Here is a 25,754-nt window from a genome sequence, read left to right as displayed (position 1 = left end):
TCAAAACCTATTCATCAGCGTCCTGTGTTGTTTTCCTCTCCGGAAATCCCACTTGAAGTATTTATCCAAAAGAACCGAACACAGAATCTCCTAGAGCTGTCTGCACTCTGAAGTCCACTGCAGCATTAGTCACAACAGCCAAAATGTGGAAGCAAACTACCAGTCCGTTGACAGACGAATGGACAGAGAAAATGTGGTAGGTACATACAATGAAATAGTATTCAGCCTTCAAAAAGAAGGAAATTCTGCCATGGGCTACAATATTGATGAAACTTGAGAACATTATGCTTACATTACATACATACATACATTACAATACATTCTTGTGAAGTAAGAGTTGTAAACACACACACTCTGAAGAGTAACCACCAGTAACAGTGACCAGAGAACTGGTTTTCAGGTAGTCCCAAACATGAAACACTGAAAGAACATTTTGTTTTCTGTTAGTCCCTCTATATCTAACATAACCATCCCTTGTGCTGAAAATCACTTAGCATCTCGTTTCAAGCTCAAAAATTAATTTTCACAACAGAATACATTACTCCACTAAAAGATTGCTGTCAGTAAAAGGGCCTGTATTTTCAAAGTCCATTAGGGACTGAACTGTTTTTTGTTTTGTTTTTTTTTTGGAAAGAGATACAAATGGGTTTCTTCTTTATAAATTAATGTAAATGCAATTTAAAATGCACTAAGCTACTTACTTATTGACACTCTTCTTGGCACAGGGGAGATCATGTTCTAAGCCCCTGCTGATCAGGTCCTGAAGATATCTCTTTCTTCCAAACTCTGCCAGGGTCTCAGCCACCTTGCCACCACTTTCCACTCACCAAGATGGTCCTAATGTTCCCCTAAGCCTGACTAAACTTTACCTGGTTTCTTCCTGACTATGGTACCCTGACTTCCCTTTTCTTAGAACATTTACTTTTGAAAACTTGCAATTGTGAATTCTTTCCCTGCCCCCTGGAGATAAAATCTCTCAGGCTCTTGACAGGTTTACAACTCAGGAAAGTCTTTCTCAAGGATCAGGAATTGCAATCGTCAAGGAAGATAACAACCCTATCTCCCAGTCTCTGTGAGAGGACAGGGGTCTAACTTCAGTTAAGTGTCAATTAGCAAACACTGAAGACGTAATCACATAGACCCAGCTCCTGCATAATATCCTTAGGTCTCCCTCACTAGCTCACTCTAACACTTAAAAATCCTTCCTCAGGGAGCCTGGGTGGCTCGGTCAGTTAAACATCCACCTTTGGCTCAGGTCATGATCTCACAGTTCATGAGTTTGAGCCCCACGTCGGGCTCTGTGCTGACCGCTCAGAGCCTGGAGCCTGCTTCGGATTCTGTGTCTCTCTTTCTCTGCCCGCCCCCTCCTTGTGCGTGCACGCTCTCTCTCTCTTTCAAATAAGCATTAAAAAAACCTTCGGGGCACCTGGGTGGGTCAGTCAGTTAAGCATCCGACTTCACTTCAGGTCATTATCTCATGGTTTGTGGGTTCAAGCCCCGCATCAGGCTCTGTGATGATGGGTCACAGCCTGGAGCCTGCTTCAGATTCTGTATCTCCCTCTCTCTCTGCCCCTCCTCTATTCATGCTCTGTCTCTCTCTCAAAAATAAAAAATAAACATTAAATTTTTTAAAAAAAATTCTCCCCCAAAGGATGCAAGAATATACAATGGGGAAAAGGCAGTCTTTTCTATAAGTTGTGATGGGAAAACTAAGCAGCTATCTGTAAAAGAATAAAACTAGATCACTTTCTTACACCATACACAAAAATAAACTCAAAATATATTAAAGACCTAAATATATGAGACCTGAAACCATAAAACCCCTAGAAGAAAACATAGGTGGTAGCAATCTCCTGAATATCAGCTTTAGCAACACAGTTATGGATATGTCTCCTCAGGCAAGGGAAACAAAAGCAAAAATAAACTGTTGGGGCTATATTAAAATAAAAAACTTTTGCACATTTAAGGAAACCATCAACAAAATGAAAAGGGAACCTACTGAATGGGAAAAGATATTTGCAAATCATATATCCAATAAGAGGCTAACAATCTAAAATCTCTAAAGAATCAAAAAACCAAACACTCTGATTAAAACATGGCAGAAGACCTGAATAGACTTTTTTCCAAAGAAGACAATACTGATGGCCAACAGGCACATGACAAGATGCTCAACATCACTCATCATCAGAGAAATGCAAATCAAAACCATAGGAGATATTACCCTACACCTCAGAATGCCCAGTATCAAAAAACAAGTAAAAAATAGCAAGTGTTGGTGAGGATGTAGGGAAAAGGGAACACATGTGCACTGTTGGTGGGAATGTAAATTGGTGCAGCCACTGTGGAAGACAGTATGGAGTCTCCTCAAAAACTTAAAAATAAAAATACCATACAATCCAATAATTCCACTACTGGGTATCTACTGAAAGAAAAGAAAAACACTAATTCAAAGGGATATATGCATCCCTATATTTATTGCAGCATTATTTATCATAGCCAAGATATGGATGTAACCCAAGTGTCCACCGATAGATGAATAAAGAAGAGGTCATGTGTATGTGTGTGCGTGTATATGTGTGTGTGTGTGTGTGTGTGTATATATAATATATATAGTGGAATATTGCTCAGCCATAAAAAAGAATGAGATCTTGCCATTTGTGACAACATGGATGGACCTAGATGGTATTATGCTAAATGAAATAAATCAGACAAAGATAAATGCCATATGATTTCACTTATATGTAGAATCTAAAACACAAATGAATGAACAAACAGACTTTTAAATACAGAGAACAAACTGGTGGTTGCCATAGGGGAGGTGGGCAGGGGGGCAAAACCGATATAAAATAAATTGAGATGAAAACTACAGCATAGGGAATATAGTCAATAATGTATGGTCAATAACATTGTATGGTGACTATATTTATCATGGTGAGCACTGAGCAGTGTATAAAATTGTTGAATCAATATGTTATACACACCTAAAACTAATATAGGACTGTATGTTAACTGTACTTCATAAATACATACATACACACACACATACATAAAAAGTCCCATCTTCGGTTTGAATGGAATTGCTTTCAATCTCTCTCCCCTATTGCTATAGTCTTGAATACAGTCTTCCTTGCCTGTACCTTTGTTGAGTGCAGTTTTTCTTTGACACTGCACCTCTCCAGAACCACTACCATCCACTCCATTTTTTTAGGCCCTTCTTTAGGACTAGAATCAGAATAAAATGATGGAATTTGAGTAAACTTAGTGAAACACAAAGAGATGAATTGATGTATTTTCAAATCTAAAAGCCATTACAAAATTGTTGATCAGTCCGTATGCTTCACGCACAGACATACACTATATGCCTACAAATATATCAATCCTCTGAGGTTTTTAAATAGGCTTAGAAAAGAGTCATTAAGGGCATATACCGGAATGATTAAAAATGGTCATTTCTAGGCAGCAAGATAATGGAATTTTTCTTTTCTTCTATAAGTAGGCCATATTTTCTAAATTTTCTACAAAGAATTGCATGTGGGGGCAAATTTTTTTAATGGGAAAAAAGGGAAGATTTCAAATAGTAAAAAGAATTCTCAAATGCTCAAATAATCACCCCTCAAAATAATCACACTAGCTTTTCTTTTTGCCAGCTTTCCTCCTAAGTATTGTGGGTCGGAAATAGACAATGCTAACAAAAAATATTACAAATGTATTCGCTGCTCTGAATACTAGTTTTTCATTCCTGGATGTTTCTTAGAAAACTAAAGCCTTCCCACCTTTCTCTTTGATTCTCATATGGTGAGTCCATGTAGGACCTACTGCATAGGTCCTGTGTCCTCCTCTGGTCCAGACAAGTGTCTACCACACAGAAGTATCTGAATTCAATGCTGCAGACTTCTAAAAAGCCTCCTCAAGCCCCCTGAAGAAGCTACCATTCCCTCCAGTGAGTGATTTATATCTCAGATGTCAAAGACGCAGTAGGGCTCTACCCCCGCCCCTGGCCTCAAAGTTCACAGGAACGAGGACCACTCATGTCATTCTGTCCCTCTCAAGTGAGCCAACTGACTGCCCAGAAGGGCAGATGTGAGCTCATATTCTCAAAGGAAGAGAACTTGGCACTTGTTAAGGTCAAACTGTAAACAAGCTAATGCTCATCTATAGGAAGAAATTGTGGCCAGGGATGAGAGAATAAGGGGTCAACTCTATTTACAAACACTTCTAACAAATATCATATGATTTCACTCATATATGGAATTTAAGATACAAAACAAATGAACATAAGGGAAGGGAAGCAAAAATAATATAAAAACAGAGAGGGAGACAGACCATAAGAGACTCTTAAATACAGAGAACAAACTGAGGGTTGCTGGGGAGGTGTTGGATGTGGGGGAGGAGCTAAATGGGGGATGGGCGTTAAGGAGGACACTTGTTGGGACGAGCACGAGCACGGGGTGTTATATGGAAGTGATGAATGACTGAATTCTGCTCCTGAAATCATTATTACACTATATGCTAACTAACTTAGATTTAAATTTTTAAAAAATTAGTTGTATAAATTTGTTTTTACCTAAGGAGAAGAAGGAATACATTGTGAATAAAATAAAATGGAATAAGATACCTAAAAATAACAAAATAAATAAAATTAAAATAAAACACTTACATTAAGACCACAGAAGGGAATCTCCCTGCTTTGGAGTCAGACTCCTGGGTGGCCCTATGCCTATTATTTCAAATGGCGTCCCCTGCACTTAAGTAGGACACAGACTAATTAGAGCCCTGAAAAAAGCAACCAGACTGCACCAGGATTAACCAATATCTACAAGGAGAAATTTGGGAAGAATTAATCTCTGTAATAGGAAGCAGGAATAAGTCCTTGGCAAGGCAACACTTAACAGTGGAGAAGGAAAATTATTTATTCAAAAAGCCTAAGGAAACTATAGGATCTCCACTGGAAAGATGGAAAACCCCAAGCTCCAGGGAAAGCCAGGTTGAGGTGGCTATTTACAAAAGTTCTTTGCACTAAGCAGAAACAATGTAGCCTGAGTTCTCATCCTAGGAAATATCAGGTGCCAGAGAAAGAAGGCTCTCCTCCACAGAGAGAAGCATTTAACAATCACAGGTCCCCAGACTCTAATACCAACCCCTTGGTGCCACATGTGTTCTCATATTCTGAATTTTGGGGATTTTAGGAAGGAAATCTGGTGCATAATCAACAACATTGTATAACATCTCCAGCGGGGTCTGGGGCAACATCCCATTAATTTTTTTTTAAGCAAAACACATGAAGAGTCACACTAAATAGTATAAATAAAGGATATAGATAAATAGACTCACATCAGTTCAAGTTTTGCTGCCAGATGGATTATGGAAAAAAGAATTCAATTTCGTGAGGTTTGGGGGTTTCAGAAATGTCCATAAGGGATTGTGGAACTGAATTTTTTAATAGGTCTGTCTTTCCCGCCAGAGACTGAGAATCGTGCCTTATTTTTCTTCCCCACTACCTGGCTGATGACTGGTGCTCAGCAGGCATGTTGAATTTAATTGATTAACCCCAGGCTTTCCGTCTCAGCACCTCTCCAAAGCTCTGGATGCCCAGAGAGACCCACACAGCAAGAGCAGGGGGTACTCTGCTCAATGCACTCTGAGCCTCTTTAAATTGAAGGAGTTAAAAACCAAGCAAATTTTCTGCCTGCTTTTCACTTCCCCAATTTCAAGTGCTGCCATTGTGATCACAAAGGCCAAGAATTCGGTTTCTGCAGTATCATGTTGTTGGGAGGTTTGAGAGCAATGTTCTGGAAAACCCTCATGAAATGACAAGGATGCCTCATCTGGGGAAACTAGTCGCCATAATTATTAATGCCCGTCCCTTTGAAGGTAGCAGCCTGGAGGCAAAGGGAATGACTGAAGGCATAGCGGGAATGGCAGTTTTCACCTCCCTCCCTGGGCAGGCGAGATTTCTGGGGGGACGCTTCTCTGAACCAGGCTTCTGTGCACGGCCTCCTCGGCACCGCCCTGTCTGCCTGTCCCCCTCACCACTGCCAGAAAAGGAAAGGCCATCAGCTCAGCCCTGCCTCCTCTGTGTCTCCCTGGAAGTCACCGGAGGTCTGGAAATAGATGCGTCCTGTTGTTCTCTATGGTCCCAGTCCTTTATCATGGGGGACAAGGTCACCCTACTTCCTGGAAGTACTGGTAGCACAATTAGTCTTCTGTTTCATGAGGAAGAGCGTGTGACTTTAAACTTTAAGGCAAGGAAGAAAACACAGATTTTAGAACTAAATAGTTAAAGGGGTGCCTAGGTGGTTTGGTCAGGCAAGCATCCAACACTTCTTTTTTTTTAGTTCAATTTATTTATTTATTTGCAGGAGGAGGGGGGCGGGTGCAGAGAGAGGGGAGAGAGAGAATCCTAAGCAGGCACTGGGCTGTCAGCACAGAGCCCAACACAGGGCTAGAACTCACTGTGAGGTCACGACCTAAGCCAAAATCAAAAGTCGGAGGCTCAACTGAGCCACCCAGGCGCCCCAAACATCCACCTATTGATTTGGGCTCAAGTCATGGTCTTACAGTTCACGAGTTTGAGCCTCGCATGGGGCTCCATGCTGACAGTGCAGAGCCCTGCTTGGGATTCTCTCTCACCCTCGCTCCCTGCCCTTCCACTGCATTCTCTCTCTCTCTCAAAATAAATAAGTTTTAAAAATTATAAAATTCAATATTTAAAGCAATGAGGACACCAGAAAAAGCAGCTGGGAGTAGGGAGAGCATCACAGTCAAACAGGCCAACTGGGTATTCCTACCTGCTGACACCGCGGGCTGGTCCTTTGATACGCAACAACTGTCTGATCTAGAAAACTCAACATGAAGAAATTTAAATGTGGAGAATACGTTCATTCTCTAATGGCCATACTGCAAGTACTTTTTTTAAGTTACCTTATGCTTGCATTACCTAGTTAAATGCCTCACGTCTATTTTTCGGTTTTACTTTTTTGCAGTGTTCCTTAGTGTATACATATACACAGCTCAAATCAAGCAAGCAAACAAGCAATGAAATAGATTATATAGGGAAAAATTAAGTCTCCAGTACCACTCCTGTTCCAAGGGCCCTGGCCTCAAGTTCTTTTTTTTTTTTTTTAATGTTTATTTATTTTTGAGACAGACAGAGCATGAGCAGGGGAGGACAGAGAGAGAGGAAGACACAGAATCTGAAGCAGGCTCCAGGCTCCGAGCTGTCAGCACAGAGCCTGATGTGGGGCTCGAACTCAAGAGCCTTGAGATCATGACCTGAGCCGAAGTTGGCACCCAACTAACTGATTGAGCCACCCAGGCACCCTCCCCCGCCAAGTTCTTCTTTTCAGAGGAAACTACTGTGGCTAGATTTGGGATTCTTCCAGAAATAGTCTCTACATATATAAGGCTGTATCACTTTTTAAATGTATGCTCTATGGCACTGTACACACTATTCCACATCTTGCTCCCTCTCTTCAAATGCATTGAAATTATTAATATCCCTCTATGCTTTCAGCATGCTACCCTCTTCTGCAACATGCACAGGCCTTCAGACTTCTTCAGGGACTCCCACTGCCTATATCTGAAGACCTCAGCTTGGCATTCAGGGCTGGTCTGCTACTTTCTAACCAACCCCCATAGATGCTGCTATGAATTGAATTAGGTCCCCCAAAAAGACTTTTAAATCTTAACCATCAGAATCTGTAAGTGAGACCTTATCTGGAAATAGTCTTTGCAAGTGTGGTTAAGATGAGGTCGTATTGGAGTAGAGGGAGCCCTTATTCTAAAGTGACTGTTGTCCTTGTAAGAAAAGAAGAACTACAGAGACCTACATGCAGAAATGGAAGGTCATGTGAAAAGACACAGGAAGAATTCTGTGTAAGGATGGAGACAGAGATTGGGGTGAGGCATCTACAAGCCAAGGAACACCAAACATTGCAAGAAACATCAGAAGATAGAATAGAGGCATGGAACAATTCTCCCCTGCAGCCTTCAGGAACAGCGTGGCCCTTCTGCCATCTTGATTTTGAATTTCTGGGCTCCAGAATGATGAAAGGATAAATTTCCATTGTTTTAAGCCACTCAGTTTATGGCATGTTGTCAGAGCAATTCTGGGCAGCTAATACAATGCCTTTGAGCTTTTCTTCTTCCCTAATGTTTCCACCACAATGGACAACACTTGCCTCCCTCTCCTTTTCCTACCTACTCCTCACAACCCTGTCAGCCAAGCTGAGTGGCTCTTTCTGCAGAATCTTCCTTGAACCTTCAGGCCGCTTTTTCTCTGGCCTCCCCTGAACTACTTATTTGTGCTCTGCATAATTGTTCCCTTGAGTTCTATTGTCTCGTGTGTGCACGTCTTTCCTCCTCAACCAGACCGAAGTTCCTTGAGTATCGAAACTGTGTTTTACTTTTTTCTTGATCCAGGATGGACTTGCAGTGTATATTCAACAAGCAATCCTTGATACAATAGTGTTAAAAGGTTACTAACTTCTGGAAATGAAAAGAAAAGAGCCCTCTGAGATTCTTCATTAGGCTTTCCACAGTATGTTCAATGTCTCGAATCTAATACGATGAAAGAAAATCTATTAAAAAGGCATTTATTCTTCACTGCATTTCAAATGTAAAATGGATTCCTTGTTGTTGTGTTGTGGGGTTTTTTTATATGAAATTCAAGTGAGGATAATCATTACAAAGTTCACTATTACAAGTAGTAAATTATATACTAAAGTATAAGGTGACTCATGAAAACCAAATATAAATTACCAGAAATACATTTATTTTATTGTAAGACAATACCTCATTTTTTTATAATCTGCAGAAAAAGGAATCTAAAATAATAAGGACAAGGACAACATTAATGGAACCCTAGCAGGCAATTGATTTAGAAAGTCTGAGAAAGTGCCCAGCCAACTTCAGACATTACTGGAATAAGAGAAGTGAGTGCACACTTATCAATAGACCAGTACTAATGACCATTGGATTTACCTAGATGCAAACTTCCTTCTCACAAAATTATTTTAGGAGTACTGCAGATCCTAGAATCAAATAATCTTATGAGTCAGAAAGGACCTTGAAATTCAATATCATGTAATCTCTTACCCCATATAGAATCTCCTTCCCTTCCTCCCTGAATTTCCATCAAACCTTTGACAAACAGTTGACAACAGAAAGCTGTGTTGAAGGTCCCTGGAATCTGTTCCAACTGTGCATCCTGAAGGAGAACGCCTAGAGAGAGACCCCTCAACTCTACCTCCTCACCCTCAGCTTTAAGTCTTAACAGGAAGATTTCACATCAGAAAAAAAAAAAAAAAGATGAATGGTAATTCTTTACCTGAGTCACCAGTCAGGTCAGCCATCTCTTGGCCCTTGAGTCCTCAGAACCACCTCTCCAACAGGTCACTTCACATTTCCTACCAAGCATCACCTGTAAGATCAGGTACTTCTGAAAAAAACAAGGGTTTGCTCACTGCACCCAGCAATGGCATATTTCACTCACACAAAGGCTGTGGGAGTGAAAGAGCAGGTTATGGAATCCTACAGCTTAGACCTAATGGGTTTCAGAATGACTACTATTGAGTCATTCCAGAAGCATCTGGATATCTAATCAGCATCTCATCTTAAAATGAGACCTCAGCTAGGGTGGGTTATAAAGAAAAAGCATAATAGACCATGTATTAGTTTCTGACACTGCATAACAAATTATCACAATTTAGCAGCTTTAAAAAAAACCATATTTATCTACTTCTACAAATCAGAAGTCGAGGCACAGCTTAGCTGGGTCCTCTGCAAGGCTGTTACCATGGTTTCACCCAAGGGTTCAGTTCTCCTCTGGAGTCATGACTGGCAGTAAATCTATTTCCAAACTCCTTCATGTTGTTAACCAGAGTTCATTTCTTTGTGGCTGTAACACTGAGGTCCCTGGTTCTTATTGGCTATTGACTGGAGGCCACTCTTAGCTCCTAAAGGCTGCTCACAGTTCTGCCACTCGGCCCTCTCCTTAGCCTTCTGAGAACATGGCAGACTGATTTTTCAAAGCCAGCAAAGGGAAAAGAGCAAGTCTGCTAGTAAGAAACTTATTTTACCTGATATAATCAGTCATCACATAGTGACATCCTATCGCCTTTGCCATATTCTGTTTGTCAGAATATTAGTCACACGTCCTAGCCCACACCCAAGGAGAGGGGTTTTTACGAGAGCTTGAACATCAGAAGTTGTGGTCATTGGAGGATTGCCTCAGAGTCTGTCTACCAGAGCCCCAACAATCCATATTTTTTAAAGCTCTCCAGTGACACCAATGTTTAATCAATCAGTCTTCAGAACTATTGTTAAAAGATACAGTAGAGAAGACAACACAGGGGGGAGATTACTTTGCTGTTGTAGTTTTCAACCTGGACTGTCCCTTAGAATCGAAAATACCCGTGGAGTATTTTCAAATTCTGCACCCAAACCCATCAGATCAGAATATCTGGAAGTGGATTTGTTTTTTTCAAACACCACAGGTGTTTCCAAAGTGCAACCAAAGCTAAGAAACACTGTTTTACTGGAACAGTGGGGAGTCAGAGTCAGTCTTAATGGAAAAAGGTAATCCTTGGGGCAAGTTTTGAAAAACAAGTAGATGTTTTCTAGGTGAAGCACAGGAGTGATGAGTGATAAGGCAGTGACATTTATAGTAATTTCATGAACTTGGTGGAGTCAGAGAAGGGAATGAATGTAGGAGGCAGCACTGATAAGACTTTGTGCCAAATGTAAGGTTAACAAAGAAGGAGGAATCTCAGATGACTTCCAGACCTCAAGTTTAGATGAATGAGAGAGCATATAAACCACTAACTGAGAGAATCAAGAGGAGAAGCTGGTTGGAGGATGAGAGGAGGTAGAGACGCTGAGCTCTGTTCTAAATATGTCAACTTGTACACATGTTTAAAGGCATTTGACTTTAACTTGTACAAATGCTCCATTGCTTGCTGAGTCCATTTAATATAGATGGGGCCTTGCCAACATTTTCCCAATTCATTTACTCTTCTGTTTTCTATTTTCCATAGGATTTAGCTGCCCAGCACAGAGTCATGTGAATTTCATTATTTACCTCTATTTCCTACCCCAAAACGTCATTTATTATTTTACTAGTGACACAACCCCTTGAATGACCCTTCCCGCCATTAAATGTCAAGTGATTATTTTGCAATGCTAGCTATTAAATTTTAATGTGTGTTGATTTAGCAATTACAAAGGTGTTCAGATTTTTGAGAACCATAATAATTAAATCCTTTTCTAAAAATCCTTTTTAATGTGTTCAACTTGAGTTCCTCAGTACTCCCTTCTAAAGGCAAGTAGCCTCCCACAGAAATGAAGAAAGACTGAACAGTTCTCTGATGAATGATTGATGAATGATTATTTCCAAAATTTATAGAATCTAGCATTGTACACTATGTTGTGCAGTGGTTAATTATCCAATTGAATGATGTCAATGTTTCTTTGCTTATTTACACATTAATCAGAAGTCTGACTAGTGTTAAACCTTGGAAGAATTTTATGTGCATTTGCACATAAAAATGTGGACTAAAACTCCTTCCCGCAATCTTAAAGTGTTATCGATTACTGGTCTTTAACGATTCAATGAAAACATAATCACTGCCTCTTCTCATAAACATTAGCCATAATAATATGTATTTTTTTAAATGCTATAACTCAGCACCCCTTATTCTCATCACTTTTTAAGGCATTTTTCCCTAAAGTATAATCATTTTTCAGAACTTCTCTAAGAAAATCACAAAGAAACTTTTCTAAAATCAAAGGAGCGCCTGGGTGGCTCAGTCGGTTAAGCACCTGACTTCAGCTCAGGTCATGATTTCTCTGCGTGACTTCGAGCACTGTGTCCGGCTCTGTGCTGACAGCTCAGAGCTAGGAGCCTGCTTCAGATTCTGTGTCTCCCTCTCTCTCTCTGCCCCTTCCCCACTCACAGTCTGTCTCTCAAAAACTAATAAACATTAAAAAAATTAAAATTAAAACCATAACATGTAGACAACAAGATATTTAAGATAGTGCTTGAAGGCTTTTTAAGATAAGAAAATTACTGTTACTTTCTGCATACGAAAATAGAAACGTATCAAAACCTCAACCTCATATTTTAGAGGTGAATATCAAGGGAGATCTTTAAGGTGAGACGGAATTCCCAAAAACATTACTAACTGAAAACTCTTGGGGAAAGTAATAAATTGTGATTCAATAATACTTTCCCTTCATCATTATTAAGAATGTTCTTAAGTAGCCACAAGGTACATTTTGCTACCAAAGAAAGTGATGAGGTGTTCATAGCAAGATTAGTTTGGGAAACAAATAAATCTTCCCATTAAACTTAGAAGAACACCATACCCTGAAGGTCCCATAAATTAGGTGAGTGTGACTCAGTGAGAAGCCAAAGTGGAAAATCTATCCTGTAGGATTTTTCATTTGTAAAACACTTTGATTTTTAAAGCATCATTACAGCATTATCACATTTTATCTCAAAATCATCCCTATGATAGGCAGATGCTCATTGTTCAGAAAGAAAGGGTGGAAGCAAGGTTTGTAATAGGCCAATACATTTTGAAACTATCTTCATCAAGGTGAAAGCATTTCCTGTATGATAAGGACAGTCATTCACTTCAGACCACTAGGGCCTGAGGTCAGAGGGGAGTGACTACACACAAAAGCCAATTTACAGCTTTTCTCCTACTCACAAGACAGCCAAGCAGCAGACACTAGGGAGACTCTGGTTCCTCCTTCAGCTGGAAGTGAGTAACTTTGCTAAAGGAAAGAATATCCCTGTTATCTAATAGCTCATTTCATTGTTCTTTAAGTCCACTTTCCTCTGTCCCTCACTTCTCATCCCTCTTTCATCAACTCAAGGCAGAGTCTCTCAGAACTCCAGAAAGCCCTGGGCCATTTCCAGTGTTTTAGGCTCCCAGCATAATAAGACATAAAGACAATCCAAAATAGGATGACAAAGTTATTATTTAAAATTAATTCTTCTAGGAAAATAAGCCTATGAAGAGATGCTCAACACCATATATCATTAGGTTAATTGCAAATTAAAACAATAAGATACCACCACGTACCTGTGAGAATGGCCAAAATCCCAACACTGATAAACCCAAATGCTGGCAAGGATGTGTAGCAACAGGAACTCTCACATATTGCTGTTGGGAATGCAAAATGGTACCACCAGTGTGGAAGATAGTTCAGCGGTTGCTCACAAAACTAAACATACTTTAACCAGCAGTTATGTTCCTTGATTTTACTCAAATGAGTTGAAAACTTAGAGTCACACAAAAACCTGCACACATGATTATACCATCTTTATTCATAATTTCCAACAGTTGGAAGCAACCAAGATGTCCTTTATTAGGTGAAGAGAGAAGTAAACCTGATACATCCAGGTAGTGGATTGTTCATAATAAAAAGAAATGATAAAAAATACAAGGAGGAAGCTTAAGTTCATATTACTAAGTGAAAGAAGCCAATCTGAAATGGCTACACACTATATGATTCCCACTATATGACATTCTGGAAAAGGCAAAATTATGGACACAGCAAAAAGTTCAGCAGTTGCCAAGAGTTAGTATAGAGAGAACAGATGACTTTTAGGGCAGTGAAACTATTCTATACAATACTATAATGACACATACATTTCACTATATATTTATCAAAACTCATAGAATATACAACATCAAGAATGAACCCTCAGGTAAACTATAGTCTTAGGGTGATAATAACATGTCAATATAGGCTCATCAATTGTAACTCCGGTGCAGAATATTGACAGTAGGGGAGGCTGTGTATGTAGTGAGGGTAAGGGGTATATGGGAACTCTCTATTTTAGGCTCAGTTTTGCTATGAACCAAAAACTTTCCTTAAAAAAATCTATTTTTAAAAATTAATGCTTATAGCGCGCACACACACACACACACACACACACACACACAAATGTATAACTTCATTGAGAGAGAATGTCAAAACTCAGTTTGAGGCCTATAGCAGTCAGTATTGGCAATTACAAATAACACTTTAGCAAAAATAATTTATTAAAGAATATTTGTTAGTTTGCAGAAGTTATAGAGAAACCAGAGAACTAATTGTAATAACGTACGTCTTAAAACAACTCAGAAGCAATATGCAGTCACAGGAGAGACTCCACCACTGCCATCAGCTGCTTGGTCCTAAACACACAGGGACTGAATGCCAGAAACTCTGCCTCAAATGTCCCATAAGAACCAAATGCCTCTGCCATCACTTCCCAGATCAGTCTTCCCACAGCTACTTCCTTATGTTGCTTCCTTCCCTAAGTCCTACACATATACATCTGACTGTAGCACCTAAGTCACAGTTTGGCACCCTAACCACAAAAGGTTTGAAAATAAATTCTAATTCTGTCATGAGAAAGTGGGACTACCAATGCAAGAAACTATCATTACACCTAGAAATCTGGAAGATAACTTGGGTGTCAACTTATAGCAGTTAGACTTAATATGGGACAGGTTGAGCCTGGAAAAGAACAGGAAGGAAGGAAGGAAGGAAGGAAGGAAGGAAGGAAGGAAGGAAGGAAGGAAGGAAGGAAGGAAGGAAAGGAAAGGAAAGGAAAGGAAAGGAAAGGAAAGGAAAGGAAAGAAGGAAGGAAGAGAGAGAGAGAGAATGGAGAGAGAAAAAAATAGAGGTATAGAGATAGACGAAGGAAGGAAGGAAGAAAAGTTAAATGTGAGAGTGTGTAGCTCATTGGAGAGGTCATATGTGGAGATATACAGGTAAGAAATCATAGCATCAAGTGATAGTTAAAACCAAGAAAGCAGATTACAAAGACCAGGGAGATAATGTACAGTGAGAAAAGCAAAGTTCCAGGGATGAAGCCTTTCACCAATGTTTAAAAGTAGAATAGAGTAAGAGAAAGTCATGAAGGAAGTGACAAATAGAGGTCATCAACTTTCAAGAAGAAAGAGTGTCAAGTCTGGAAAATCAGCAAAACACTCCCATGAAGAGTGAAAAATCTCCTTTGAATTTAGAGATCCAGAGAGTGTTGGTAGATCACCATGAATATACCTTCGTTCCAACACTACTATTGCAATGTATCAAAACAGTCTGGTTCTGTTGATTTCTCCCCAGCCTTCTGAAGGCTTCTGAAGGCCAGGAATGATGTCTCATTTATCTCAGAATCCCAGCACCTCGTACAGTACTTGGAACAAGGATTTTAGTAAAGATCTATTGATCCTAACTGAACTGAGACCTGAAGTTCCCTGTAAAAGCCCATGCAATAAGCCACGGGTAAAATTCCTGTAATTCAGGTTTTGGGGCCTCTTAACACTCTGACTCTCCAAGCACCTCTAATACAGAATCACTCATTTGTAACATCTTGAGATCACAAGGTTCAGTAAGAGTTCCCTCCCTCATTTTTTAGAACTATCACCTTTCAAATAAATTAATTCTCTTCTCTTTCACAAGGTAATAATAGTGATAACAATACAAACAACAAACATCTGTGGAGTACTTTACATTTTACGAAGTGTTTAATTCTCATAACTCCCACGTAATACCAACAAAAACCCTGTGAAATGAGCATTTTCACTGCCCCTATCTTATAGAGATATTACATAACTGGTCTAAAACTTACACTTAAAAAGAGATTCCCCCCTGAATTTGCCAAGGTCCTCTGGCTTCAAATCCCAAGCTCATTTCTCTTTGCCACACTAGCTGGGGTGGCTCGCAGAGATTTTTGCTTCTATCTCTTTATACCTCCAGGCTCGTGTGTGATTAGCATTTTGCTAGTTGTCATTTATCATCCTGGCATCTGTTGCTGGAGCTGCTGAGGGTACATATTAGTCATTTCAAGGAATTCAATTCAAATCCAGTGAATGAGATGATTTCTTAAGCTTTTGGGGGGAAATTTTTCAAAGGCTCACACCTTGATGTATTGGGGAAAGAGGAGCCTTTTTTAGGTATTTGGGGATCAGGATTCCAGCCTGGCCAGTTCACATGACTTCTGATTCCCTGCTTACATTTGGAGAATGCAAATGTGGGTGGGCCCCAGGGTAAATCCTTAGGGCTGTTGGGTTGGTGACAGATTCTGCTTCACCAGGTTCTGATGACACTGCAACTGACCAAGGACCCTAAAATCCTGGGACTGCAGCAATAGAGATAACAAAAGGGACAGCTGCGGCCCCTACCTATTTCCCCAAATTTGACAAATTCCTTCTCTCTCAACTCTGAGCAGAGAACTCAATTTCTAGGCTATGTGGGTCAATACCAGATGGCCCTGGACAAAAAGCAGGAGCAATTGAGTAATTTCTCTCAGAGCAACTCAAGCAAAGCTGTGACCTGAGCTGCTTGCCTTTTTTCTTTTTTTTAAACTCAAAGGTGTTAAAAAAATCCTTCAGTTACTCAAATGAAGAGGAAATTGGGATTATAGTCTTTGATTTTTAAATATTTTATCCAAAAATATTGGATTTTCCAAATTTTGAATTTTGGACTCCTTTCCAAAATTCAGCTCTCAGGGTGGCTCTGTCCTAAGGATATGAACTCAAAAGCAATACCTGCTGAGATGGATGGCCAGCAAACTGGAGACGCAAGGCAAAACTGTACAGGACTGGGATAATAGGCCTGGTGGCAAAGGCTGGCCAGGGCAAAGTCAAGTTGGATCATCCAAAGTGCCCAAAGAATGTAGCAGACTCAGGTATGGCCCTAGGATTCTCCTCTGGCAGCCAGCTCAAATCACTGCGTGGGCCCACGGGTTAAAGGATAATGCCATATCAGACAGAATTGTGTCACCATCCTGGAAAAGACATGACATAACAGAGAACTTTGCCACAGCCAAAAAAACATAGTTTGAAATCCTGTTGCTTCTTCTTAGCAAATAACTGGGGCTCCTCTTGAACCTGTTTCTTTCCTGTGAGGCATATTCATACCTATGACTTTTTAATTATTGTTGATTAAAGAAAATGTTCACTTAACTGAAGACCATGGGGGAGGGGAAGGGAAAAAAAAAAGTTAGAGAGAGAGAGAGAGCCAAACCATAAGAGACTCTTAAAGACAGAGAATAAGCTGAGGTGTCGATGGGGGATGGGAGGGAGGGGAGGGTGGGTGATGGGCATTGAGGAGGGCACCTGTTGGGATGAGCCCTGGGTGTTGTAGGGAAACCAATTTGAACAATAAATTTCATATTAAAAAAAAAAAAAAGAAAATGTTCACAAAGCACCTTGCACAATGCATCAACAAAACAGGAATGAAAGAATGAAAAATATTGTAATGATTCTTAAGATCTGTCCTTTCAGCACAGGACCAATGGTAGTAGCAGGGAACAGAATGTGGAGAGCACAGCAGACTGGCCAAAACTAGCAGGATGGTATGAGAATTGGCATTTGGGAACTTTAAAAAGCATTCATTTCATTAACTACACCAGGCTGTGCATATTACCCCAAGGTTTAGAGGGTTTTTTTCCTTAAACACACAGAAAACCAAGTCATACACAAAAGCAGTTATTATCACCATTAACATCCTCCTAGTAGAGTCTCTTGAAGATAAATTCTAGCTCAAGTTCTAATTCTTGAAGATAAATTCTAAAAGAAGAGATGTGTATGTAAATGCAAGATGCCGCTGCCTACTATAAATCATTTCTGACAAAAAGAGAGGTCTATGGTGAAACTGACCATGATATTCTGATTACAAATTGCTTCCAAGGACACACAAAATAATTATAAAGTAAGATAAGAAAGCCTGTGTAAGAGAATGAAGATTCTGAATTGCTTTTCTTAAAAGTTTTGATACGGGTTTTTCTGAGTACTTCTCCATTCCAAATAATAAACCTTCAATACAAGCACTTGTGACTTCAAACATCTGTATTCACCGCTGAAACATATTTCTTCAGTAAAGACAGGCTGGGAATGCAAGGAAGATAAAATTCAAATAAGTTTATTTTGCAACTGTGCTCAAATAAGCTGAAATAAATATCCAAAAATGTTTCATTTTTTCATGCAACTCCTAGCTTCAACCAAAGAAAAATCAAACAGTATATTAACAGCATCTGTAAAAATGGCAAAGGCAGCCAACAAATAAGCCCAAAGACATAGAAAGAAGGATCTGAATCTAAGAGCTGAGAGAAAACTTGTTTTTTTAATGTTTTTTGTTCTTTTTTGTAAAATTAATATTTTAAAATACTAATGGCCTAGAATTGTAGTTATCATTTATGGAAACATAAACCACATTTAGTTATACACTTTTCGCATTTCACTTCTTAACTTTACTCTCAAGTGAGGGAGGTATACAGCTGGACAACACACAGTACCATCTGCCAAGAAAACAGCTTTCAAGTGAAGCTGATAGTTATTGTCTTGCTAATGGCGGGCAAAAGAACTCCTCATAATGATAGCTTTCACTGCTCTCCAGCATGAAGTGGTGAACATTTTCAAGTGCCCCCAAAGAAAATCCAGAAATTGGAGAGAAGAGCTTTATTTGGGGGAAAAGAGGCAGAAAAGTTCAGATGCCACCAAGCAGAGGATAAAATAGACTTGTCTAGTGAAGATGTAAAAATTGCATGTGAATAAGGTAAATCTACTCCTCTGTGTCCACTATAAAATCCTCTGTGAAACTTTCTTGGTCTACCAGGTTTCTGGGTAAGTAGATTCTTCAAGAAAGAGGTGCTAGGTCTGCACACAGGCAGTCACAGGTAGAACACAGAAAGGGTGGTTGTGGCTTCTGGAGCGAGAGGATGAAAGCACAGCTGATGTCCGGGTCACAGAATGGTGCACAACCCAAGGACCAGTCAGCAGGCCTCCACCCAACACCTGACCCATGCTTAGCAGGGACCTTGCCAACTAATGTAGGGAACAAAGGAAAGATAAGTCATGGAAGGATAGAAAAGAAAATGAGCAAAGAAAAAACCCACTCACAAATTACCACTTGCTAGGCATAAGAAACCACAGAATGAAACCTGACTTTCCAAATACTCTCAGCCCAAGAAGCAGCCTATTCACTAGAATAGCACAGGAATCTAGGGATCCAGTCATGGAATTGTACCTACAAATATACTGAAATGGAAACACATCTTTTTATCGGTCTTGTATGCTTTACAGCTGGCAGTCTTTTCCAACCCCCATCATCACTTCTCAGTCTTTCTCACTTCATTTTTCTATCTCAGAGTACCAGAAAAAACTGTAGTCCTATATGATACGGTATTTGTGGCTCATACTGCAGTTTTCCATTAAAGGGACACCAAGTCCAGGAATAAAAGAGAGCCATCTCTCAAAATAAGGTCTTAGAGTACTGAGTGCCTCCCATAGAGTCAATTTTGAGCCAGAGGTTGTGAAAGATCTAGAAAATGTCAGTTCCCCTCTATTAATAAACTGATAGGTCAGTTTAGTGTAAAAGTTGGTAGTGTAAAAGAATAACTGTAATGGGCAGTGAAATTTACTTGTTCCTGAGAGGTAACATCTAAAGCAAAAGCAAAAAACTCACAAACAGCAATATTTGTGTAAAAACAAGAACATTAAATCAATACAAGGTACAGAAAAGACAAGAGAAGCTAAGTGTATGGTCATGAACCAAAATATAACACTGTATTAAAAAAAAAATACAGCTATTATTCTTAGGCAAATTTGGCCAAGAGGAGCTTGTCAATTAAGTTTCAAATATAATACCTTTCCAACTTGCAAAATTTGGTGTTTCCATGGTGCCATTTTGTTCCTGCCTCTACTGACTGCAGAAGGCTCCCACTCTCCCTTCTGTATTAGCCACAATCCAAACTCAACCACTTTCATAACTATCAAAGGCTGGTACATGCTTTGCTTAATAAATACCTTACCAAGGTACATAAGTTGTTACTTAGAGATAGAAAGGTAAAAAGCAACTTCTTCAGATGCCAATGAGATATTTATCCCCAGATGAATAACTAGATATCCCATCAGCTTTTAGAGGAAACCCTCATTGCTAAGGAAGGATTGAACTTTTCAACCTTTATCTTTGTGTTGCTGATCTTCCTGACCAAAGGTACTGAAGCAAAGTGCTATTAGCTAAATTATTAGCAAAGAAGGGCCAGCAAGTTATCACTATGAAGAAATATTCAATAGAAAATTTGAATGCAGTTGACCCTTGAACAACATGAGGGTTAGGGGCACTGGCCTCCACACAGTCAAAAATCGGTATATAACTTCTGACTCCCCTAAAACTTCACTGCTAATAGCCTACTATTGACCAGAAGACTTAATGATAACACAAACAGATGATTAACATATTTTATATGTTGTAGGTATTATTTATACTGTATTCTTGCAATAAAGTAAGCTAGAGAAAAGAAAATGTTATTAAGAAAATCATAAGGAAGAGAAAATACACTTACAGGACTGCACTGTATTTATAACAAAAAATGCATATAAGTGGACCCATGTAGTTCAAAACCCGTGTTGTTCAAGGGTAAGCTGTAATTGAGTAAATGTTTGAGGTGGTAAGACAAATGAAGTCTTGCTAAATAAAAGATAAGGATTTTCCACGCTAGAGGCTGATGTGAAGGAGATTATCACATTACTGAATTTATAACTCTGACCATTTTATTTTGAAGTTTAAGTAGAATACAGAATTAATGCAATTAAAAGTTTAAGAAGTATTGCTAATTTTTAATTTAAATCTATAATTTTAAAAGTACTCATATTTTAAGAGTGGTATTTATTTTCTCTTATTGTTGTTGCCACAATCAGAAGGCACAATTTGATTAATAGTCAAAGAAAAATGGAGAAGCAGAAATTGAAAAATTAGGTCCAAGTTATTTAATTTGCAATAAGGCAGAAAAAAACCAGTGGACTTGCAAATGTATTGCCATACAAATAAAATGAAGTAACTGAAAAAGTATAGTTCCTTTTCAATATAGCTTCCGGAATTGGCTAACATCTCATGCCATCATTGTGGAATAAATCAGTGTATTACAAACCCCACAATCTACAAATGCAAATTTTCAAAACACTCACCATCACCCTATACTTTTCCCTACCAGATTCGAGACTCCTAAGTATTCCAAATATTCTTAGCATGAGAACAAAATCCTGTCTTTCATATCTATTGGTAAGTCTGATATCACTTGTAGAAAATTGTATGCATGCATGTGTATGCAAAGCTACCTATCTCAAGGAAATTATTTGATTTAAGGAAATTAAACACGGGCTATAATGTAGAGTATCTGAGTTCCACACTTAGCCAGTCCAGAAAAGCCCCACCAGGATCTCTGTAACATTTGTCCTCATTGTGAATAGCAGACCCCCCATAATTCTCTGTCAAAACCCTTGTTACTTTCTTCAGAGCACTTATCAAGAGCTGAAAACATTTGGTTTCTTCATTTGTTTCCTTGGTTGTCTGCCTCCCATGATTAGAATATAAGGTCTTCTAGGACACATAGGTTGTCTTCTTTGCTCATTGTCAGAGCAAAGAACAATGTCCAGGAGTAGATTCAAAAATAATTGGAAGAATTCTTCAGAATTCTAGTTATAATGGTTGAGAAAGAAAGAGGAATAGGCCCTGACATTGAGAAGATGGCCTGGGGCTCACAACTAGACCATGTGACTCTCCCAGGAGACAAACAATCTCACAGAATATCAGCCTCAGACTGACACTCTGAGACCATGATAAAATGGGACAAAGCAGAGCCACTTCATGATTTTGGCAAAGCACAGACAAAAACAGGTCACTGTGCCACCCACAAAGTGCCACACACCTCCCTGCTCTTAGCCAAAATGAGGGACTGCTACTTCGTTACCATGTAGAGCTTTATCCTCATTCCAGTTTCCCTTTCCTGTAAGTGAGATTCATTGAGATACCCAATCATAGTATTGCCCCATTTTCTACCGGGACCCAATCCGAAGGCAATTCCTGCTTCCTTAGACCCTCCCCCAAGTCGCCTAACTGAAGCCCAAATGCTTCAAAGTTTCCTTCTGACACCCTCTTACTGAGAGACCCATGATTTCCCACAGTAAGTGTTTTCTTTTTCGTCTGGAAGTCACAAATCTGACTGGTTCAACTGCAGGCATGTTCTTGGTGGTCTTTGGCCAAGGGGCATTAGCAGAGTATGGCACAAAAAAGTAGGAGAGAAAAATTTGGCTGAAAATGAGCCAAATTTTCAGACAAAAGAGAAGTGGAACTTAGGAGTGGTATAAAATACCAGCCACTGCTAGATATTTTAATAATCGAATAATAACAGTTAGCATTACTTGAGCCTCCACGCTATGCCAGGCACTGTGTTATACCTCATCGACTTCCCACTACAACTCTCTAAGGTAGATTCTATTATCTACTCCACTTTACAGATAGGGAAACTGAGGGTTAGTGAAGTCATTTGCTCACATCCATAGCTAATAACTGATTAAATCAGCAATCTACCCCAGAGTCAGAAACATTATACTGATTTCTCTCCCAGTGGCTTATTTTCAGAGGGGGTTAAATTTTAAAGTACTATACCGCTAAACTCTCATGACAAAGATAGTGTTCAATGTGAGAAAGGCAACCTTCAAAACTCTAGTAAAGAATTTCAGGGGTGCCTGGGTGGCTCAGTCGGTTAAGCGGCCGACTTCGGCTCAGGTCATGATCTCGTGGTCCGTGAGTTCGAGCCCCGCGTCGGGCTCTGTGCTGACAGCTCAGAGCCTGGAGCCTGTTTCAGATTCTGTGTCTCCTCTCTCTGACCCTCCCCGTTCATGCTCTGTCTCTCTCTGTCTCAAAAAATAAATAAACGTTAAAAAAAAATTAAAAAAAGAATTTCAGCATCCCTTCAGAATATCCTGGGGGGGCTCCAGGCCTATGCCAAACCACTCTCAGACTTCTGCACTTCAAAGTAGCTTAGTCATTGGCACTATATTTGCATCATAAAACCAGCTTTTCATTGGTATATTTTTTAGAACTAAAAAATGATTGTCTTTCTGACTACTTAAGTGTTTCTCTGCTAGATACAGGTTTTGCTCCTGCCAAAGGAAAGATCATCCTTTCAATAAAAGCAACAGACTATTTTTCCAGCTGTGCCATGAACGTTCCACAGCCAGCACTGAATGGAGTGACTCAACAGAACATCTCTCTCCTTTCTGAACTAATAATAACCAGAACAATTGCATTCCCAGCTAAAACAGGGCAGAAAGCTGCAGGATCTATACCCTGAAAGAAATCAAAAGAAATGGCAACAGTGTAATATCTACTCAAAACATAATTCTAGTTCTTCTCTCAGCTTTGTAGGGAAATCTTCAGCATCCCATGGAAGGTGAATTAATTGCTCTCAAATGCCAGCCCAGGTGAGCCACTGACTAGATTATGAAGACATTTGCAGTGTACTTCTAATTGTCCCTGCAAGGAACAATAAAAATAGGACCAGCAGACAGCCAGTCAAGAGGCTCTTTTCCATGTCACTCATTTGGCTCAATTCTATTGGGACAATTTACCACAAAATAAAAGAAGGAATCACGGAACCATACAACAGAGATACAGTTTTCTGCTCGGGCCTGACATGAGTGACTGAAGTAAGACTAACTGACAAAACAAGAAGGCTAGCAAAATTCCTGAGACAGGCAGACCAAAGAAGTTTCCAGGACTAGGAGGAGATATACCACACGAAGAGCAGTTCTTTGAAAGTTGCTTATTCTTCTCTAATAATTGAGTGACTAAAGCCCAGCCTATGAACCAAAGTCAAGTAATTATTTCACAGAATACACTAATCCATATTCATATAAAGCATAGACTAGGTACAGGAAGCCATTATTATATGGGGGGGGGGGGGTCTATTACATTGTTTTATATCATGAAGAGTCCTTCCCCTCAGTAAAGGTTGGGAACCATGGGTTTCCACCATATTTCTCTAGTCTGTTATTAACAATTTCATGCAAAACAAAACTTAAAAGCTTACTAAAGTCAACATTTGTTGAACTGCCATTTAATTTCTCCAAACCTGCAACTGTCTACGAGATTCCAGGTCACTGAAATATGGAAAAATGTAATGGAGCAGTAACAATTTAAATTCATTTTAGACGAAGACCATCAGACACCTTAAGTAAAAAGTAATCTACTGAGTGCTTACAACAGGTGCCTTAACTATAGTCATGACCAAAAGTGTTCATATAATTACAGTCATATTTCCTTGTCCCTGGCTCTGGTGGATTAGTTCCCATTCATTAATTCTCTCTACAATGGGTCATTTCTGATAGCAGTCTTAAAACAGTAGGAGAAGATGAGGACCCAGAAGATATTTGCATTCTACTTCTCATTATAATATAAATTAAGATGTAAGGGGCACCTGGGTGGCTCAGTCGGTTGAGCAGCCAACTTCGGCTCAGGATATGATCTCAGGGTCTCTGAGTTCGAGCCCTGCGTCGGGCTCCATGCTGACAGCTCAGAGCCTGGAGCCTGCTTCGGATTCTGTGTCTCCCTCTCTCTCTACCCCTCCCCTGTTCATGCTCTGTCTCTCTCTGTCAAAAATAAACATTAAATAATAATAATAATAAATAATATAAATTAAGATGATAAAATATACCAAACCACTCCTTCAGATTTATTCCAAGCAGTGTTTCTGAGATTCTGAGATTCAGCTCTGAGCATCCCATGCGTTACTTACTCTCTTATCTCCTATTTCATCTCCTTAAAGTTCTTCTTCTTAAATTCATAGACATTCCCAGAAACTCCTGAGGCTTCTTGGGATTTCCTTTAAAGAAATTATAGGAGGAAAACACACTTAAGAACAGTGATTGCTCTGGATGATGAGCAAAAAGAAGTTCCTTCTTTTTACGCTGGGCATGTGTTTCTTATAATCAGAAAAAATATTAAAAGTGAAATGTGGAAATAATAATCCTAACTCTTTCCAGGATAACTTGCAAACAAGGCAGCTTTCACCAACCTTCCCCACTCATCAGTCATTCAGATCTCACAGCATCACACACTGTTTGTTAGAGAGCATTTGCACTGACATTTGGTAAAAACAAATATCCTAGGTCTGTTCCTTGTTGCACAGATTACAGAGAACTGGTCCTTCCAACATCTTCCTTGTTGCTCTCTGCAATCAACAAGGGTAGGGTTTTGTCTTTTACTTTTTCTGCTTCGTATCCTTCCTTTACCATTGGAAAGCAGGACTCGGCCTTCAGAGGCAGAAGGGTGACCCTGGGTCTGCATTCTCCATGCTTGATTCTTGATCTGCTAGATGAATCTGGGAATTTCTCGCCTGTGCACATCTATTTCCAAAACCTCTTGGAGTACTCATGGCTACGTCGGGAACTTTGTTTAAAAGAAATATTTAAATGCTTCCAGTATGATTTCCAAAATATTACCCCTGTTGCACATGTTTCCTTTATTTTTGTGATCAATATTTTGAATATTTACATATAATTAACTGGGTTTCCAGGAATAGAGTTCTAATTTATAACATTGCTTTTAGAGGAAATAAGGATTTAATGCAACCACCATACAAGAAGAAATTAAGTAGCAAGTTTAAGGCATAAAACTCCGTTTCCTTCTTCCATTTCCACCTCTTCTTACTTTTTATTTTAACCCTTCTTAAAGCAATGACCTGCCATAATTACTTGGCCAGCCTCCACTGTCCTAATAAACAGGGAGCAGTGCAGTTCTGGTTTTCTATAAAGAAGAATCTGAAAAGGCTAATGCAGAGATAAAAGGCAACAACCGACAATGTTGCCTGTATTCCGGGGAAGAAATATAATTAACACAATCATGCCCACTCAGGCCTCTCCTTCTTATACTGGTAAGAAATTAGATGTGCTAAAATTAAACTCCAA

General features: G+C 39.5%; 1 long non-coding RNA gene across 2 annotated transcripts in view; it reads right to left on the bottom strand.

Annotated features, from left to right (window-relative positions):
• Positions 1-24,665, bottom strand: part of LOC122207780 — an 85,325-nt gene extending 60,660 nt beyond the window's left edge. The window contains exon 1 of one of the 2 annotated variants that reach the window (XR_006197020.1): positions 24,584-24,665. This is a non-coding gene — a long non-coding RNA (uncharacterized LOC122207780). Of the gene's footprint in view, positions 1-9,328; positions 9,434-24,583 lie in introns of those variants that run through there. The other variant, XR_006197014.1, reaches the window with a different exon arrangement.
• Between the last annotated feature and the right edge of the window lie 1,089 nt (positions 24,666-25,754).

The sequence above is a fragment of the Panthera leo genome, chromosome A1, assembly GCF_018350215.1.
Source record: "Panthera leo isolate Ple1 chromosome A1, P.leo_Ple1_pat1.1, whole genome shotgun sequence".
Lineage (NCBI taxonomy): Eukaryota > Metazoa > Chordata > Mammalia > Carnivora > Felidae > Panthera > Panthera leo.
The sequence above is the reverse complement of the archived record's forward strand: the minus strand, read 5'-3'. Positions and strand labels throughout refer to the sequence as shown.